The sequence below is a fragment of the Callithrix jacchus genome, chromosome 11 (genome assembly GCF_049354715.1).
Source record: "Callithrix jacchus isolate 240 chromosome 11, calJac240_pri, whole genome shotgun sequence".
Classification (NCBI taxonomy): Eukaryota; Metazoa; Chordata; class Mammalia; order Primates; family Cebidae; genus Callithrix; species Callithrix jacchus.
The window spans coordinates 74183504-74201009 of record NC_133512.1 but is presented as its reverse complement, the minus strand read 5'-3'; the positions used below and the strand labels follow the sequence as shown (position 1 = coordinate 74201009).

Sequence of the window (17506 nt, the reverse complement as noted above, 5' to 3'; positions counted from 1 at the left end):
TTTATTTCTTTCTCTTGCTTGATTGCCCTGGCCAGAGCTTCCAACACTGTGTTGAATAGGAGTGGTGAGAGAGGACATCCTTGTCTTGTGCTGGTTTTCAAAGGGAATGCTTCCAGCTTTTGCCCGTTTAATTTGATATTGGCTGGGGGTTTGTCATAAATAGCTCTTATTATTTTGAGATACCTAGTTTAGTGAGATTTTTAACCATGAAAGAGTGTTGAATTTTATCAAAGTCCTTTTATGCATCTATTGAGATAATCATGTGGTTTTTGTCATTGGTTCTGTTTATGTGATGTGTCACATTGATTGTTTTGTGTACGTTGAACCAGCCTTGCATCCCAGGGATGAAGCCAACTTGATTGTGGTGGATAAGCTTTTTAATGTGCTGCTGGATTCAGTTTGCCAGTATTTTATTGAAGATTCTCACACTGATGTTCACCATGGATATTGGCCTGAGATTTTCTTTTTTACTTGTGCCTCTGCCAGGTTTTGGTATCATGATGATGTTGGGCTCATAAAATGAGTTAGGGAGGATTCCCTCTTTTTCTATTGTTTGGAGTAGTTTCAGAAGGAGTGGTACCTCTTCGTACCTCTGGTAAAATCTGGCTGTGAGTTCATCTGGTCCTGGGCTTCTTTTGGTTGGTAGGTTATTAATTGCTCCCTCAGTTTCAGAACCTGTTATCGGTCTATTCAGGGAATTGACTTCTCCCTAGTTTAGTCTTGAGCGAGTGTATGTGTCCAGGAATTTATCCATTTCTTCTTGATATTTTAGCTTATTTTCATGGAGGTATTTATAGTATTCTCTGATGGTAGTAGTTTGTATTTCTGTGGGATCAGTGGTGATGTCCCCTTTATCATTTTTAATTTTAATTTAATTTTATTTTATTTCATCTTTGAGTCTCACTCTGTCGCCAGGTTGGAGTGTCATGACACAATCTTGGCTCACTGCAATCTCTGCCTCCCAGGTTTAAGTGATTCTCTTGCCTCAGCCTCTTAAGTAGCTGGGACTACAGCTGCACACCACCATGCCCAGCTAATGTTTTTGTGTGTATTTTTAGTAGAGACAGTGTTTCACCACATTGGCCAGGATGATCTCGATCACCTGAGCTTGTGATTCTCTCTCTTCAGCCTCCCAAAGTGCTGAGATTACAGGTGTTAGCCACTGTGCCCGGCCAATCATTTTTTATTGTGTGTATTTGATTCTTCTCTTTTTTCTTTTTTATTATTCTAGCTATCAGTCTATATATTTTGTTGATCTTTTCAAAAAAAAAAAAAAAAACAGTGGGCAGGAGGATTTTTAAAGAATAGGATAAATATAACAACCAAAAAAGTTACCAACCCAAATTAATGGGAACTAGAGCCTGGATATGTTGATAGGGAGATAAATAATAATCTCAGTGAGAGATAACTGAGATTTAGAGAATGAACAGTGATAGTAATGTTGCCAGAATGATCAAATAGGTCCTTGTTTGAGGGTCTGTAAATGTTGAATTTTGAGGTTAAAGAGCAGGGACACACTTAAGAGCAAATATGTGTAGGAAACCCAAGTGAGACTGTAGTTACAGTAGAGATCAGAACTAAAGATTTAGATTGGAAGGTTGCTCCAGAAACAGCAGTTTACATAGCATTCGTTATTTCCATTATTTCTCCTTTTCTCTCATTTTGTTGGCTTCCAGGTGCTTTGGTTCAGAGAATCATTTGATTAAAATAAGGTATAAAGAATACATTTAGGGAGCTTTGATTGATGGACTGGCTCATTAGTTGGTTAGTTGATTTGTTGGTTGGTTGATTGATTGGTTGATTCATTCATTCATTCATTGGTACTTCATGAACCAAAGGATGCTTCGGTTTGAATACAAAGCTTAAAATACTTTGATTTTAAGCTGCCTTTGAGGAGCTTAAAATCCAGTGAACATTAGGGGTGTTTTGTGTATCTATTGCTGCCTAACAAACCACCCTTGTTGCTTAAACCTTGTTGCTTAAAAACCTTGTTGCTTAAAACAATGACAATTATTTATTCATTCATGTTTTAATTTTGGCAAGGCTTCGTGAGTTAGCTTGTCTCTGTTCCATGAGGCATCTGCTGAGGGTGGAGCATCCAAGATGAGTTTACTTTTTCACTTGTAAATGTGGTGCCTCTGCTGGAATGGCTGGAGCATAAGGTGATGTTTGAGCTGAGTTTTGAAGGACAAACACCAAAGGACAAGTGAAGGAAGGAAAAGTAACATAACAAAAATAAGTGTCATTTGGAAGGCTGACAAACAGGATACAACATGATGCATTCAGGGAACTGGAAGTAGGTCAATGACATAAAGGGGCAGAGAGAAGGGGGACAGAAATAAAAATATGTGGTTAATTGTGGAAACATGTCTGCAGAACCAAGCAGGGGTCAGATCACAAAGGGTCATGTTTGTTGAACTAGAATGAGCCTTAAGCTCTTTCTGTCTCTAATGATGATGCCTACAGTTAAGAATGTGGAGGAAGAGGGGTTTCTAGGAAATCAGAAGTAGCAGACATAGTAAGGTAGGAAAGAAAATCAGGAGAAAGGGTTATCACAGGTATCAAAGAGATTTTTAAGAAGGATAACGTGACCAACAGGGTCAAATGCTCTAATGAGGTAAAAAAGGATAAGGAATGAAAAGTGTTCGTTACATTTAGCAATGAGAAGTGGTGGTCAGTGGCCTTGTTAAAACAAGTTTTTGTAGAAGCAGAAGCCAGATTACAATGGATTGAGCATTTAATAAGTGGTAAGGAATTGGAAGAAAGGAACAAGAGAGCAGTAGCTAAAGTAAGATAAGGATGGTGAGGGTGTGTTGTTTGTTTAAGAGTCCTTGGCATGCTTTAATATTATATTAATAGCAACTGGTAAATGGTTAAAAAATAGGCTGGGTGTGGTGGCTTCCACCTATAACCCCAGCACTTGGAGGCTGAGGTGGGTGAATTGTTTGAGCCCAGGAGATCAAGACCAGCCTGGACAACATGGTGAAGCCCCATCTTTACAAAAACTAGAAAAAATTAGCTAGGCATGATGGCACATGCCTGTAGTCCCAGGTATTCGGGAAGCTGAGGTGGGAGAATTGCTTGAGTTCATAAGATTGTGGCTGCAATGAGCCATGATTGTGCCATTGTCACTGCACTCCAGCTTGGACAATAGAGGTAGACTCTGTCTAAATAAAAAAGAAGGTATACATTTATTAAGTGCTTTTTAGGCCTCTAGATAAGGAAATTGAAACTCAGAGAAGTTAAGCAGCTTGTTCCAGGTCATACAGCTAAGAAGAAAAGGAGCAGGAATCTGAACCTAGGTCCCCCTTGTCAGAGCTCATGTGCTCTTAACCACTATGGTGATAATGATGATGGAGGGAGGGACTCTTCCACTGAATTTAGACAAATGGACCAGACATTGAGTATGCACAGCCTATAATTATTGGTGCCTTAGTTTTCTCATATTTGAAATAGCTTTAATGGTAATGACTCATGATCTACATCACAGGTGAGGTAAAATTAAAATAATAGCAAAAATAGCTATTAAAAGCTATTTAAATAGCTATAAAAATAGCTATTTAAAAAGATGTGAAGTTTTTATATTTATAACATTCTATTCTGTGTTTTAAACCTTTTTTCAAGTTCTAAATTAAAACTACTAATGAATTACACTGAGAATGTGTAAGCTTTTTTACTTAGGCATGCTTTGCCACCTTTCTACTTGTGATGGTAGATGTTAACATCACCTGCTTCTTAAAATCAGCCATCTGTTTTAGTCTGGAAGTAACAGAGATGAAGAACAAGTGGGCTCAGCCTTGGCTACTGTTGGGAAGAATAATCATATTTTTGCAGTCTTTCATTTCAGAAAAGGGAGAATATCTTATTTAAACACACATTAAGCCCAGCTTGTGGAAAATGCTTTCAACCAGTTTTTGTGATATTTTGACAAACATTGCAATGATATGTAGGTGAGAAAAATGGCTCAAGGGAAAGGAAATTAATGATGACTGGGAAGAGGCCAGCTGCATAGATTATACATGTGCAAGATCAGTTTTTAGAAAAATGTTTTTATTTTTCCTACCAGTGCTTTAGTTGTCAAATATTAAAAAATTAAAATACATCCAAAAGAATATTGGCCTGTGGGAAAGACAGGAGTCAAGGTTATCCAAATATTAAACACGGAGTTGTCCCACCCACCACCAGCACCTGTGAGAAACTGAAAAGTGATGAAAATGCATATGTTGCAGGCTGGGCCATCTGTTCTAGCTACCCCTGGCCTGGTCAGTGCTTGGAATGGAGACACCCATCAGACCTATTCACATGTTGCAGGAAGTCTAGTTGTTGGTGTTTTGGCAGGTCATTCTCTCCTCTGAATAAATGAGAAACAAATGTTTTGGCATTAGGAAGCTTGCATATTCCCTCCAGTGGAATATGAAAGTGTGGTTTGGTTCCCTCACAGTGGTAGGCAATCCCATAGCACTTCATTCAAACATCAGAACATTAAAAACAGACATGTTGTCTCTACCCTTGCTAACTCCAGTTATCTCTGCCTGACTTATAAAACGTAAGAGGAAGGAACAGTAGCAATATGATTAAGGTGGCTCATATTTGCCTCAGGTATTATGTTAAGCACTTTGTGTGTATTAGCTCAATTGTTCTATTAAAATACTTTGAAAGATATAATCTGTGTAAAAATTAAAGCTAGGCGAGTTTGAGTACCTACCCAAAATAATACAGGTAATTAACTGAGATTAGAATCTGGGCCTCTCTAACTGTAGAGCTCAGCCTCTTAACCATAAGGTTATACTCCTTTTCGTGTCTGAAGAGGATATAGTTAATGATAGTTTTCACATAGCTTGAAATTCAAGATAGCTTAGACATATCTGTTATCCTTTGCATTGATAAGCATTAGGGTCTCAGACTGAGGTTCGCTTTGTTAGTAGAACCCTGAGTTACGACTTCACTCCAATCTGGTGTTTGAAGATTGGCCGAGAGTAGAACCAAACTCTGATGATCTGCCTGCTTGTCAGGAAAGAGGTAAATAATAGAAAATCAATCTAGGTTAGGTCTGAAGTCAGAAGCAGATATTCTGCTGGAGGCAAACATTTGGACAGAGATTTTTATAAGGACTTTGGGCATCTACCTTACTTGAAGACAAGAAAAGAAATTAGACATTATTTCTTTACTAAGTTTTAGTGTGTTAATATCCCACCCCCCATCCTGGGTACAAATGATTGTGTAATTCTTATGTATCTGAGCTTTTTCTAAGAAGGAATTTTTGTCCTGCAATCATTCCCATCAGTGTGCCAGAGCCTGTGTCCCTGGATCCTTATTTACACACCTCTGGTTAGTGCCTTAGGTGAGGTCTCTAGTGAAGACCTACTCTTGTTTCTAGAGCAGGCAGTGACTCCTCCATCACATTACTGGATGAGCCACTTCTCAGGAACAGTTCTGAGATAAGTGTACCTGGAAGTTGGGAGAAGGAGATAAACACCAATAGTTGATAAATATCCCACAATTTGATAAATATTTATCAAAGTAGACACCAAACATACAATGTTGACTAAGTCACAGTGGTAGCTTGAGGGTGAAGTGGCTGTGCAAATGTCAGGGTAAGAACAAATCCTACATTACAAGGATACAAGATGGACAGAGTTTCTTCTTAGCTAAGTCATAAAAAAAATGCTTAATTGTGGATGTGAAATTGAAGGATCAGAAAGAGAGTGGTGTTTTAGAAAGAGGGACCAGGCTGGGCACAGTGGCTCATGCCTGTAATCTCAACACTTTGGAAGGCAAGGCGGGCAGATCACTTGATGCCAGGAGTTCAAGAACAGCCTGGTCAACATGGCAAAACCCCATCTCTACTAAAAATATGAAAAATCAGCTGGGTGTGGTGGTGCATGCCTGTAATCCCAGCTGTTCTGGAGGCTGAGGTCGGAGAATTTCTTGAACTCAGGAGGCAGAGGTTGCAGTGAGCCGAGATTGCACCACAAGGCAAGGGAGGTAGGGAGGCAGGGAGGCAGGGTGGTGGGGTGGAGAGAGAGAGAGAGAGAGAGAGGAAAGAAAAGAAAAAGGAAAGAAAGAAAGAAAGGGGAAGGAAGGAAGGAGAAGGAAAGGAAGGAAGGAAGGGAGAATGGAAGGAAGGATGGAAGGAAGGAATAGAGACTGGGAGGCATGGAGGAAGGGCCTGGAGGCAGGAGAGAGCACTGCAGTTTGAATAACTATAAGGAGTTTAGGATGGCTGGAGAAGAGATGGAAGATGGGATCCTGAGAATAAAGCTGGAGTCAGACTTTGAAGGGTCTTATGGGCCGTACTAAGGAATTGGACTTGATATTTCAGCAGGGAAGTTGTATAATGAATTTGCACTTTAGAAAAATCACTCTGGGCTCTAGAGACTTGAGTCGAGAAGGTCAGGAATGGAGGAGGAAGACTCAGCAGTAATACAGGAAAGAAAGAAGAGTGGAGCCAAGGTGGTGGAAGAGGGAATGGAGAGAAGTGCATATACTTAAGAAATACTAGGGAAATGAAATTGACAATTTTGGAAGCTGGAGTTGAAGGAGAGTGAAGGGTCAAAGCTGACGCTATGATATTCACTATGGCGGGGAGCACATCATGAGCTAATAAATTGAGGCAGACATGTTAGGATAAAATGAAAGCATCCAATATGCAACCGTAAGGAGCTCAGGGGGGGTTTGTGGCTTGAGATATAAACTTGGAAATGAATTATTTTCCATAGATGACAAGTGAAGCCATAGAAGTAGATGAGATCACCCTGCAGGGGAAAGGGAGAAGAAAAGTATGTGTTAAACTCTGAGGTGTACCAATATTTATGGGAGAGGCAGAACGGGAATTTGCAAACAACCCTGAGAAGAGACAGGTAGGAGGTAGAAGACGTGTGGGTGGGGTCATGGGGGAATATCCCAGAGGCCAAGGAAGAGAGCATTTCCAGGAGAGGTGAGGGAGTGAGGAGGTCAAAGCTATGGAGAAACTAAGTGAAGTGAAGCCTGAAAAGTATCCATAGGGCTTGGTAGCATAGAGGTTGTTGGTGACCTTGAGTTAGCATTTTCTCTACCGAGAAAGCAATAAGTGAGAGTAACTAACTTAAAAAAAAATTTAAGCCTGAAGTAGTGCTTTTTAACCGGGGTTTTTCTCTTTTAAAAAAAAATAGATGTTTTATCATGTGATTGGATAATTTTTTAATATTTTGAAGTAGAGTTTTTTCAGTTACTATTAAACATCACGTGGTATATTTCTGAAAAGAGCTCTCATTAAACTTTTTAGCTGGAGATTAGTAAGTCACATGTTCACACAGTGCAAATAAAATCAACCATGCATCAGGCTTTACCCTATTAATGCTCAGTGTAATTATAAAGTATTAGTAATGTCAATAGAAGAAACGAGCAATAAAATCTTAATGACACCAATAATTATATTTGATAGTATTTTGTACTTTATATATTTAAGCATAAACAAAAGCGGAGAGACCATTAAATACTTTTGGAGGAACAGGAGGTAACTGTGATTGAGGAAAGTAATAATTTACATTTGTGTGTGTGTTCAGAGCTTTCAACAATATAGTAAACCCCCAAATTGGTGCTCTATATCTTTATCTTGTGAGAGCTTGCCCTGCGTATGGCCTTTCACAGACATGTGTATTTACAGGATGAAACTAACATGTATTTGCAGGGGATAAAAAAGACATATTCTGACATTTCATCTTAATTGAATCGCTTAACAAAATGCTTTCTTTTCATCTTTCTGTACAAGTTAATCCTAAAAAAGTATCAGTAATGGCCAATTGTTAGAGAAAGTGAAAGACAGAAGCTAGAATCCATAGTCCCTTAGGAGTACTTAATCAAACAAAGAAATCTCCACCCTGCAACAAGAACATCATGGTTACTTCTAATTCTTGTTGTTGTGTTGTCTTTAGAATGCTTCCTGAAGAATGCTTGCAGGAAAGTGGCTGTTATGTGATGTTGCATTGACTCCTGGGGGTTGTCTCTTACATGTGCTTAAAATATGAATTATGCCCTAAGCCTCTTGAATCTCTTCAGAATCATCTTACTGCAAGGAAATTTCGTTCTCTTGAATTGTTTCAGAATCATCTTACTCCAAGGAAATTTCATTTAGCAGGTCTCAAGGTGATCTCCATTCATCAATTATGAAAGAGATTCAGGGTTTTGAGTTTTAACTGGTTGCAATCTTTGACATTTCCAGACTATGCCTGAAAAAAAATCCCTTAGTCTTATGTATATTTTCTTTTGCCATGGTCCTTTAAGAAGTAAGTTGTAAGTTTATATCAACTTGGTAGTTTTAAAAAGGCTTTTAGGTTTGTTAAGATTACAATTAATATTTAGCACCTTTTTGTAATAACACATTAAATATCTGTTATGTATAGGGCCAATCTATATTTAATATTTGACCAGTTTTTCAAAAATGTAGTCTGTTAAAATGTTTGGAATTTGGAATCTGTTAGTCCAAAATATATTCATATACTGTATATAGAATGTAAGTAATAAGTGAGTATGTGAATAATTACAATTATATCTCATTGTTTTACTTTACATAGTAGTAAAATGAATGTAATATTTCTAATATAGACTCTAGTATTTAAAATCTCTGGCAGGTCCCCAGGAATAAAGAAATGTTAAAATATACCAATGAACAAAGCAGGGATTGCCCTCTCTTCCAAAGATGAACTGATACCATATTAGTGAAACAGTGGTTGCTAACATGTTGTTTTGTTCTTCTATTCTCCTTCTCTCTCTCATACTGGTCTCTTCAAACTTTATACCTGAGGCCTAAAGTAAAAATATTTCCCACAAGAGTTCTCTGTGACCCTTTGCTGTTGTCGGCATTTGATGGACTAGCTTACTCACTGCTGCCTCTCCACTCCTGCCCTCCATGGTCTGCGGTGGGCCAGGAAGCAAGCAAGTCACTGAGGAAAGTGGTCATGCTTCTTCTGAAGCTGGAGAACTAAAAATCCATGACTGTTCGATTATTAACATGGCAAATGTGGCCTCTTGCTTTGGAAATACGTTCTTGGTAGTTAAAGATTGTGTGATCCACATGTCACTTTAGTGATTATATCTCTGAAAACAGAATAAATCATAAAATATAAATTTGGTTGCTATTATTTATTTATAATCTATCACTCCCCATTTATGAGCAACTACTTACAATATAAAAATAACTGCAAGAGGTAGTTCCAAAGTTAAGAATGAAAAGTTGTTTCTTTTCATTCTTTTATTCTTTTTGAAAGACTAAAAAGAAAATAGAAAAAGAACTAGAGGTATACCTTAATTATTCAGTTAACTACTTTAGTTGAGCACTAAATTTAACCCTGAGGCATTTCCACTTTAACCAACTGGTACTTGACTAGACAACCCACCATAATCAATCTTAAAACTGGACCAAATAAATTGGGTTTTTACATATTGGCCAACAGGCAGTGTAACAGGAAAGGTGAGCTTTATGATCACCCCTGTTTTCTGCCTGAGACAGTTTCCTAATTGCAGAGCAATGAGCAGGAGTCCAGAAAACAAAGAAATTCAGAACTAGGCACACTGTAGTCAACTGGAAACCAAAGCTAAAGAGAAAATATTTAAAGCAGCCAGAGGAAGAAACGTAACTTACACATAAATAAAAGTGCTTATTTCTTGTCAGAAACAATGGAAGCCAGGAGACTAATGACACTGTTAAATTGCTAAAGAAAAAGAAAACTTTTTTTCTGTATTTTCTGTATGAAATTGCCAATATCATGAATAGAAAAAAAGAACCATAATGGCGGAAGCACATGATGTTCAGTTATGTTCGCATGAACCTCAGGAAACAGTGTGGAAGCAGGCACAATCAGCTGAACGCTAGGGATTTGATGGTGTTGCTTGGAAGACATCCATACCTGTATTTTGCATTCTTCATATGTGATCATATTGCCAAAGAAAAAGCATTTCATCATTTGTTGTAAATAACACTTTTCCCCAGACCCACCATAAAGTTTCTGTGATGTATTTTTTCCAGTTGCAATAAAAATTACTGAGTTGCATCAATTGAAGAAAAACAAAACAAAAAACTGTAAACCCAGAACTCTATAGGCATCATAAATATCCTCAAAATAAAAATTACAAAGATATTTTTGGATAAGTGAAAGTTGAAATAATTCATTCTCATTAGATTTGTACAACAGAGAATTCTAAACAACATTATTTCAGATAAAAAGAGATGACAGTAGGTGAAATCCTAGAGCTATATGAAGTTAAAAAGGTATAAAGAACAGCACTGGAAATGGTATAAAAGTGGGTGAATATTAAACAGTGGGTTTTTAATCCTTATAATTTCCTAAAAGGAAGAAGGAAAAACAACATTAAAATGTGGGGCTTAAGATGCCTATTTATTGTATCACTTCACAGCTGATCCTGTTAACATCCTTCTTCACGCTTTCAACTTCTTATTTAACAACTTTAAACTTCCCATTCTACACTTTTGTAAGATTATTACTTGCCCCCAGCCCTTTATGCACAGAGGAGACAAATAAAAAGCAATGAACTGAAATTTTACCATATCTATAATTACACCAAATATAGATAAACATTCCAATTAAAAGGCATATATTTTCAAACTGGATATAAAAATCAAGATCCCCATGTATCTTGTCACAGGAATGCATTTTAAATAGTAGAAATGCAAATAGATTGAAAGTGAAAGAAAAGATACTGTGCAAACAATGTGTATCAAAACTTCATTTGGCTATATTAATATGAAATAAAATGTCATGACAAAGATCATTACAAAAGATAAGAGGAACATTTAATGAGTATAAAAGGCATGATTCAGTCAAAAGTGATCCTAAATAACATATATATGTACTGTTTCACAGTCTCAGAATTCATGAAGCAAAGCCTTTGAAAGACCTAAGGGAGAAATAGACAAAGCCAAAATCATAGCTGGAGGTTTTAAATTTAACTCTGAGTTCCATAGCATACCAGGCCAAAATAAAATGATAATTATTATTGTTGTATAGTTCTGTCTGATGAGTGAAGGGCGATCTGGATGGACAGACTTTCTCTAGCACTAAATTCTGGGAGATACTTATGGTGCAAATAATTAAAGTAAGGACATTTTCTTAGTAGATGAAGATTCTGAAATGATATGAAAACAGTTTTCACATGGAGTTTCTTGTTTTACATTTTCTATACAATAAAATTTAGCAAAATATATTTAATTCATTTATGTATGGAGGTAGGTTTAGAAAACACTATTTTGCCTTTTAAATTGACTTAACATAGACAAAGAGTTTGGGAAGCCTAAAAATATTAACATGGCACTAGGAAGCTTTCTTTGGATATCAGATGGTTCAACCAAATGTTTAGCTTGGTGGGTTTGAGGCTGAATTTCCAAATTGGTTCCCGATATCCTATTTTACTGATTAAGAAGAGATCCATGTGTTGTGGGTTGCAGAGATGCAGGTGGCACTTGATTGTGAAAATCCAGGAGCTCTCTGTATTCGTGTCTGTATGGAGTGCCATCCACTTACGCATGGAGGTGGCCTTAGGGGTGCCTTTGGGAAGGGCCAAATTTCTTCTCAAAATAGAGCTTTGAATTTTGTCAAGCACTTGGACAGAGCAGGAGGGCACTTGGCGCCAGGAGGAAAAAAGGCTTTGAAAAGGGAGGTGGGAGGACACAGTGGATGGATTTGGCTGACTTCACAGCGTTGCCTGGGGTCTACTCTGGTTTGGAATGTGAATTAGGCAGTTTGTGATTGGTACACATTGTTTTATCACAAGTCTCTCTCTTACTATTCTGTAAAATGAAATAAAGAGTATATCCACTTGTATGATTACTAAACATCATAGCCTTCTGCAGTCAAGGAGAGATTAAATTTCAGGATGGCACAGCGGAAAATAAGCTAAATTGGGAACAACAGCAAGATTTTTTAAATAGCATATTTAAAGGTAAGAATTCTGACCCCCAAGTTAACTTGGATTTATTTCAATGTAAGGAATACTGATATTTCTTCTAGGAAATATTTTCAGATTTTCGCATTTAAAGTTTTATTCTTATGTGAGTATAATAGTTGCGTAGAAAACTCTACAATTTTGATCCAGCACATTTAAAATAATTTGTAATATGTATTCCAAAACAAAAAGTAGCATGGAATCTTCTATGACTTCATATTTTTATGCCCCAAGGACAGATAACCTGTACTTTTTGTTTTGTTTTTAGTAAGGTAATATAATAAGCTAATCTTTCTCTTAGGGGTTGACATTTTGGGGGACTATTATCAAACTGGGAAATATAAATGGTCTGGTTTATTGAGTTTTTTTTTTTAAAGGAAGGTACTGCCTCGTGGTTTGACTGCACTCTGCACAGGGTTAAGAGCGCATAAATAATATTTATTTTGTAACAAGATCCATGCAGAAATGTTTAAATTGCTTCAGGCAAATATTAACTGTCACTTATTCAGCTGTTGGCAGAACTCATGTAAAATCTATTAAGTGATGATTGTGAGATGGAAGTAATCTAATTTCAGTGTTAACAGTTCTCATTTTTGGTTAGGGTTACTTAATTTTAAACAATACAACCACATTTTACATATCTCGTGGTGTTTAATCCATGAAACATATTGATCTATTAGGGCAGTACATAGGGATAGCTAATGATTCCATGTCTCATTAATTAACGAATAAAGCACTGTCTAAATCTGTGTCTCTAGAGTGTGCATGTCAGGGGTAGGGACAGGCTCGTGTAGCCATGATAGAGAGCAGACAGGATGATCCACTGGATGATGTAGAGAAAATATTAGAACGTCTAACTGTATATTGTTTATTATTTCATCCTTTTAGGATTTCTAATTTGGAGTATGTTTTGTAATGCACATAATAGTATATCAAGTAGTGCATTATCTTATAAAATAAAGACATACATTTTGGAGTACATGTTATAAAAATACTTCCGATAGGGATGCCCTGATTATTGATCCTAATTACACCTATTCTTTTGACTTGTATTACAAAAATAAGAAAAATAACCACTTAGTTATTTATTTTGGCTACCAAAATGATTTACATCCATCCCTAAAGAGAAGTCAGCTCATGCTTATTGTCAGGCATGCCCCAAAGCAAGTCCCAAAAGTGCATCTTAGCTTGGTTTGGGAGAACCAGAAAGGCAAAGCAAATGTGTTTTGCTGTTTTTCTGGGTTTTTGTTGTATTAAAATTGTAGTGCTCTTTTATATATGGTGACATCGTCCTCATTGCTTGCTTAGTAATAGGCTGGGGATCTTATCACGTTTCCAAGACTAGTTCAAAGACAGAAACTGGTATTTTAAAATAATAATTCTTGCTTTTGTTATGGCTGTCCGTTTACAAAATATTTTAACTAGCATTATTCCATGTGATCCATGTAACATAGTATCAATAAAAGATTAGTAATAACTTCATTTTGCAGATAAACTGAAATCAAGTGGTTGGGTAAATTGATCAAGGTTCTGTGGCTTTCAAATATCATATTTAGGTGTTATGTCAAAGTACCTTGACTCTAAATGAAGGTTTTCCCATACTCTGCCTTTCACAGCAAACATTTTCAGTACTATATTGAATAGAAATGGTGAGAGTGAGCATCCTTACGTTGTTCCTGATCTTAGAGCAAAAGCTTTCTGGTTTTCACCATTGAGTATGATGTTAGTTGTGTTAATTTTTATATATTGCCTTTATTGTATTGAGGAAATTCCTTCTGTACTTTGTTGAGAGTTTTTATCATGAAAGAATGTAGAATTTGGTCATATGCTTTTTCTGCATCTATTGTGATGATCATGTGATCTTCATCCTTCATTCTGTTAATGTGCTATATATTTACTTATATATATGTGTGTGTTTGTGTGTGTGTGTGTGTGTGTATATATATATATATCTCACATCAGTTTATTTGTGTTTGTTGGAACTATCCTTGCCTCCCCAAAATAAATCCCACTTGATTATGATATATTATCCTGTATGAGCTGTTGAATTACGTTTCTTAGCATTTTGTTTTAGGATTGTTGCATTTATGTTCATTAGAGATATTGGCCTGTAGTTTTCTTTTAGTGTAATACTTTTTTTTGTCTGGCTTTGGTATCGGGGTAATGCTTGCCTCATAAAATAAGTTTGGAAAATCCCCTTTTCTTCAAGATATTGGAAGAATTTAGGAAATATTTGTATTCTTTTTTAAATGTTTAGTAGAATTCACCAGTGAAGCCATCTATCTGGTCCTGGGATTTTCTTCATTGTGAAATTTTTTATTACTGATTCAATTTTCTTTTCATTAATGCTCTGTTCAGATTTTCTATTTTTTCATGATTCAGTTGTGGTAGCTTGTATGTTTCTAAGAATTTATTCCTTGTTTTTCTTTTTTGGGATGGAGTTCCTCTGACTCCCAGGTTCAAGGAATTCTCCTGTCTCAGCCTCCTGAGTAGCTGGCACTACAGGCACCTGCCACCACACCTGGCTAATTTTTGTATTTTTAATAGAGACAGGGTTTCACAGAATTTATTTCTTTTGGGCTATGCAGTCTGTTGGTGTATAATTGTTCATAATATCTCTCACCCATTTTATTTCTGTGGCATCAATTGTAGTGACTTCTCTTTCATTTCCTTTTTTTTAAGTCTTCTCTTTTTCTTAGTCTGACTAAGGATTTGTCATTTTTACTTATTTTTTTAATATACTTTAAGTTCTGGTGTATGTGTGCAGAACATGCAGGTTGTTATTTAGGTATATACATGCCATGGTGGTTTGCTGCACCCATCAACCCACCATCTACGTTAGATATTTCTCCTAATGCTATCCCTCCCCTAACCCCCACCCCCGACAAGCCCCAGTGTATGATGTTCCCCTACCTGTGTCCATGTGTTATTATTGTTTGACTCCTGCTTAAGAGTGAGAACATGTGGGATTTGGTTTTCTGTTACTGTGTTAGTTTGCTGAGAATGATGGTTTCCAGCTTCATCCATGTCCCTGCAAAGGACATGACTCATCCTTTTTTATGGCTGCATAGTATACCATGGTGTATATATGCCACATTTTTTTAATCCAGTCTATCATTGATGGGCATTTGGGTTGGTTCCATGTCTGCCATTGTGAATAGTGCCACAATAAACATATATGTGCATGTGTCTTTATAATAGAATGATGTATAATCTTTTGGGTATATATCCAGTAATGGGGTTAATGGGTCAAATGGTATTTCTAGTTCTACATCCTTGAAGAATCACCACACTGTCTTCCACAATGGTTGAACTAATTTACACTCTTACCAGCAGTGTAAAAGCATTCCTATTTATCCACATCATCTCCAGCATCTGTTGCTTTCTGACTTTTTAATGATCGCCATTCTAACTGGTATGAGATGGTATCTCCTTGTAGTTTTGATTTGCATTTTTATAATGACCAGGGATGATGAGCTTTTCATATGTTTGTTGGCTGCATAAATGTCTCCTCTTGAGAAGTATCTGTTCATATCTTTTTCCCACTTTTTAATGGGTTTTTTTAAAAAGCCAAACTCAGTTTTGTTGATTTTTTTCAATTGTTTTTCTGTTCTCTATTTCTGCTCCAATCTTTATTTTCTATGTTCTGCTAACATTAGGCTTAGTTTGCCCTTTTTTAGTCCCTTCAAGTTTAAAGTTAGGTTGTTATTGAAGGAAATCCTGTGATTTGTGACAACACAGATGAACCTGGAGTATTCATCTGGAGGACGTCATGCAAAGCGAGATGAACCAGTCACAGAAAGAAAATGCTGTATGATTCCACTTCTATGTGGTATCTAAAAATGTCAAACTCATAGAAGCAGAGAATAGAATGGTTGTCGTTAGTGGCTAGAAGGAGTGAGAGATAGGGGTTGCTGTTCAACAGATACAAAATTTTAGTTGTACAGGGGAGTAAGTTCTGCAGGTGTGCTGCAGAGCATTGTACAACCTGTAGTTAACAGTACTGTGCACTTAAATTTTGTTAAGAGGGTAGATCTTGGCTAGGCACAGTGGCTTACTTCTGTAATCCCAGCATTCTGGGAGGCCGAGGCAGTCATATCACAAGTTCAGGAATTTGAGACCAGTCTGGCCAAAATAGTGAAGTCCTGTCTCTACTAAAAAAATACAAAAAATTAGCTGGGTGTAGTGGTGTGCTCCTGTAATCCCAGCTACTCGGGAGGCTGAGGCAGGGAAATCATGTGAACTTGGAAGGCAGAGGTTGCAGTGAGCTGAGATTGCACCATTGCACACTAGGCTGGGTGACAATATGAGACTCTGTCTCAAAAAAAAATAGTGGACCTCATGTTAAGTATTCTTACTGCAATAAAAACACATTTTATTAACTTTTTGATCATACCACATACATATGGTGCTAAGATGACACTAGCCTTGTGAACTTGGGCTAGTAACTTAAAATTGCATTATAGATGTGTTTATGAGTATTCAGTTGTGGCTGAGAGAGACAGAGGGAAGAGTAAAAAGTAAATGATGTGAGTGATCCTACCCACCTGCCCACCCAGAGAGCACATTCCTCTGAGTGAAGTTGAAAAGCAAGATGTGAATCTACTGTTCCTTCAGTTTGTCTGAGTTCTTGCCTGGCTCCAGTAGTGTGAGCATCCCCTAGCTGGGTGTAAGTTTATTGTTTAAAGATCCATTTGTTTTGCATAACATGTCATCTTCCTGAAGGACTGCTACCTAATTTGGTGCTCTGCCAACAAAACAGTGGTTTCTTCCATTGCTGCAAAACTTAGAGGATTTTTTTTCTTAAAAAATATTGATCGCAAGGACTTATCTCACGTGAAACTTAAGATGTGATTCCATTATATGGTCTTGGAGTGAAACTTCCTCATCTGTAGAATGGGGCTAATAATGTTCATTTTACTAATCTCAGAGGAGATTCAGGTTAGGAAATGTCCTGAATGCAACTGTGGTCCTTTGGATGCCCTCTCTTTAAGCCCCATTCCAAAGTTTTTTATAAAACTCTTCCTCAAAGCTCCAAGGCTTAGTGTCTTATGAAGATGTGGCTAAGAAAAACTGATGTGAGACTGAAACACTACTCCCATTGCAGGGATACAGGATTTTTGGAATAACAGCCTGGTCCTTGGAGACCTGGGTTCCAGTCCCTGCTCTCTCACTAATGACCTCTGTGACCTTGGACAAATCACTTCATGTTTCTGGGCCCCAATTTCCTTACTTGTAAAAGGTGGAGATTAGGTCAGATGCTTCCAGGCCCTTTCTAGCTCTAACATTCTATGCTTCTTTCACATGGTGCATGTGTCAAAATTGTCTTTTGGGTAGATACTATAATGATTATAATTATTCCTCTTGCTTTTATGCTTCATGTCTTTGTTAGATTCGTAAGCATCTTGACACCTTCACTCAAAATGATCTGCCTCTTTTTTCAGAGTTGCCAAGCTGATCATTACTGGTGGCCCACATTGCTGCTTATTCTTTTCAGTCTCTTTTGCTGAGTGAGCATTATTGTCTGAATAGTAGATAACTGACTTCTTAAAGCGTTTCTTCCTTTTGC

General features: G+C 37.1%; 1 protein-coding gene across 7 annotated transcripts in view; it reads left to right on the top strand.

The window, feature by feature from the left end:
• Positions 1-17506, top strand: part of RELN (reelin) — a 559409-nt gene that overhangs the window by 105217 nt on the left and 436686 nt on the right. Inside the window, exon 1 of one of the 7 annotated variants that reach the window (XM_054237378.2) lies at positions 11733-11934. The exons of the other annotated variants lie outside the window; for them this stretch is intronic. The gene's annotated coding sequence lies outside the window, so the exon portion shown is untranslated. Of the gene's footprint in view, positions 1-11732; positions 11935-17506 lie in introns of those variants that run through there. 7 annotated transcript variants of the gene reach the window in all.